Source organism: Drosophila persimilis, unplaced genomic scaffold (genome assembly GCF_003286085.1).
Source record: "Drosophila persimilis strain 14011-0111.01,24,50 unplaced genomic scaffold, DperRS2 tig00000002-arrow-pilon, whole genome shotgun sequence".
NCBI classification, from domain to species: domain Eukaryota; kingdom Metazoa; phylum Arthropoda; class Insecta; order Diptera; family Drosophilidae; genus Drosophila; species Drosophila persimilis.
This window is the reverse complement of record NW_020825289.1, coordinates 15,644,861-15,648,504: the sequence shown is the minus strand read 5'-3', so window position 1 is coordinate 15,648,504 and position 3,644 is coordinate 15,644,861.

The following is a 3,644-nucleotide window of genomic DNA, read 5'->3' as shown; positions in this document are numbered from 1 at the left end:
GAGGCCTGTGCATATTTCGGGACTGACTTTTGGTAAACAGAAGCTCTTGTTCTGGAATTTCGAACTGAAAAAATACTGAGCAGAGAAGGGAAACACCGAAGGATGTGCTCCAATGCAGGGCCGCATGGCCTCTAATTTCGCTCCCAGATTCGAGAGTGGCTTCGGGAGACCATCTTCTGCAGGGTCCGCTCCACACCCTTCTCTTCTCTTGCGTGAGGTGGTGATATTTGTGAGTGTAAACTGTCCCCCGGTCCTCCAGCCGGCTCTTCTCCGGCCTGGATCTGGTACCCGACCCACTCCAGGTCCAACAATGTACCGACGTGATTTTGTGCTTTAATGAGGATTATTAAATGCGAGATTATTATGTGCTGCAATTACTTTTCGCTGCCACTGTGCTCGGGGTTTCTTTTCCTCGTTTTCTTTGGTTCGTTCCTCTGCCTCGTCTCGTCTCGTCTCGTTGTTTTTTGTGCGCCCCTTGATTTATTTTATTGAACCATAAAAATGTAAATTTTCCGCGAGACAAAAGACAAAGTTAATCGTTGTCAATTATGGCCTTTGACAGGTTAATATTAAAATCTACGAGTCGATGGGGAGGGGACCTTGATTGGCAGCATTCAGGGAGGATGATCGGATGGGCTGGCGGATCTGAGAGCGATCCGAGTTGATTAATGTACTGATCGCCATTAAAATTCAGCCGGGGAATGGTAAAGTGTGATTGGGGATGGATTAATTGAAGGTTATTTTGCTCGCGAGATATCGGAAGTTCTGCCACGACAGAGAAAGATCAGTCAACGAGAGATCTCTAGAAGAGAGGTTCTAAAAACACTTGAATGATGATCCTGTTTGCTCTCTCTCTCTCTCTATCTGAATGATGACTCATTCAGGAGAAAAGACTTCGCAGCATGATTGCTGGAACTCAGGTTCCATAGAGGATCATTTTCTCCTGCCATTAATGCCATGCCTTTTGTGGCAAAGTCTGATATGTTTGATTGTTTCAGAATTCGCGGCCGCCGGCCATTCAGTTTCCGGCCGAAGTGAGCGCCGTCCTCCCCCTAGGGCGGGATGCGGAAACGGGCAGGCTGCCCCCTGGAGGGGGGCTGTGCTGAGTAGCAGAGGGGAGTACCTCTATTAACATAATCACAACACGAGTCGCTCGTCCGCCGATCGTTCGATTCGTGGAGCAACCAAAAATTACGGCAAGTACGCGCGCGACGAAAGGGTGGAGAAGGGGGACGGGGCTAAAGAGGCACAGGGGCAGATCAATTTTTCGGAAACCCAAATCACTGCAGGGCGATCAATTAAAATTTTGATCGAATTTTCGTCAATTTTTTGACATGTGGCCGGGAACAGAAGCCGGCACGGCCCGGCCGGGACCAGCCTGGTCCAGCCCGATCTGGTCCCGTCCGTCGCTGTAGAGACACAGGGAGAAGGCGAGATCAATGTAAGCTGAAATTGGCGGACGGCGGCCTTAGGCGATGCTTGGCTCTGTCTGCGGGTCCATCTCCATCGTGTCTCTACTCTGTTCGTTTCGCCTTCGTCAGCGGCCGTGGCTGTGGTGAATGAAATTGATTAAAGCGTAAATGAATTTTTGCAGGCCTAAATCGTTGCTGATAGTCGCGAGAGGTTGGTGGAGGGGGCTGGTCCCGGCCTGGCGATGATTATAACATAAGATCGATTGCTGCTTGTCGCTGATCGCTAACTCGATGCGGCTACTGTGGAAAGCAGAGAGACGCCGCTGCCACATCTACCCCATCCGAAACGACTTCTTGCCCCGCCACTGCCACCGACTGGAGGCAGCCTTTATTTTCTGAACATGTTTTCGGGCTCAGGATCTTTCTTCCTTCTGGTTTTTGTCCATGGTTTGCCCTCATTTGACAACTAGCCAGCGGCACAGCTCTCGATCTTAGGCTCTACCTTCGGCACCGATTTAAGTTTATCCGCACGATCAGCGCCAAAACCAAAAAGCAAAACCAAAGCGAATGCCAATGCCATAATTTTTTGTGTCCAGCAACAGAAAAAAAGTGAGGAGAGGGAATAAAGATTCCTTTGGATTCGGCTGGAATTCCATGCGTGCTCAGCCAGCATAAACGGTAAAAACGGTAGCCCCAGCGAGACGCTATAATTATTGGGGGCAATCGGATGATGTATGATGTATGGATGAGATGGATGCGGATGAAGGAAGCAGCACCCAAAAGGTAGATCTCTTCAGGCAGGAGCTGCTCCAAAGGTGTCTGATCGAAAATATCCTTCCAAGGTTTCGAAATCCAGTTTCACTAAAAGTAAAAATAGAATAAGAGTTCTGGTTGATAGTGTCCTGTACTCGTATTTTGTGTGTTTAAAGTGCTAAGATTAGCATCCATCAGACGAAGAATAAATGCCAGATTTCACAATTAACTTACTATATAATTATTCAAAATGTAAACATCTAGGGAGCTGCCAGTTCGTAGCGCATGCGAGTATGTACCATTGGAGTCGATCCAATCTTATTGGAAATGCCATCGCTAATTTCGCTTCGGGTCGCCTTTGGGTCTTCTGTGGCGGGGGTCCATCAATTGCTGCTTGGCATTGGCAGGCGGAGTGGGAATGGGAATGTGTATTGTGAAAGAGCTTTCAGCTCTTTAATGGACTGGAGAAGAGAGCCACATTAATTTAGTTACGCTTCGACAACGATCTCGAGTCGGAGTCGGAGATCTCCGTCCGCATCATTAAAGACAATTTCGTGATTCGCCACGATTTGTGCAGCAAATTACTTGCTAAATTATAGAAAGCAAACACACACAGCAGACCCCCACACGCACATCTGGGTCTGGGTCTGGGTCCCCTTTTGGCTCACAAATCAATAGAAATCAACGCCTGTCAGGGCTCGGACTGCGACTGAAACTGAATCCGAGACTGAATCTTAGACTTTGTCCGATTCAGAGTCCGAGTCCGAGGCCTTGGCCCTTGGCCATTGGCCATTGTTGACTTAATCAATAAAGCGAATTTGGGTTGTTTTCTATTTCGAGACCGAAGAATGGAGGGATTGAAGAATGGAGACCGAAGTGGAGATTTCACTCGAGCATTTAGCTAAGTAAACAAGCGACAAATACGTGTACTCGCATCACTCCAGACAATCGGCGGGTTATTCATTATCTCCTATTCTCTTCTCTTTCAGAGTCAGGCCTTGGCTTTGACGCGGGCAGCCAATGCGGCCGCCGTTGTGGCCGCCGCCAATGCCAAGTCCCCTTCGGCCTCTGTCTCCGCCGCCGCCAGTCTAGTGGACATGGCCGTTAAGAAGGAGCACTCGCTCTCGCCTCCCCACAGCGTGGTGGGCGTGCCCGGCGAGGAGGTGACTGCCATGCAGCATAGACGCAGCTCGTTGCAGGGCGTACAGGAGAAGCTCACCCAGCTGCAGATGCAACACCATCAGCAGCAACAGCAGCAGCAGCAGCAACATCATCATCACCAGCTCCAGCAGCAGCAGCAGCAGCAGCAACAGCTCCAACAGCAGCAGCATCAGCAGGGCGGAGGCGTGACAGTGGAAGGGGGTGGCCGACGCTCCGCCGAGGGCAGTCCCTCAACCATACATCCCGCCCAGCAGCAGCAACTGCAGCACCAGCAGCACGTGCACAATTCCGATGGCAATGCCCTGTCCTCGTCCACGG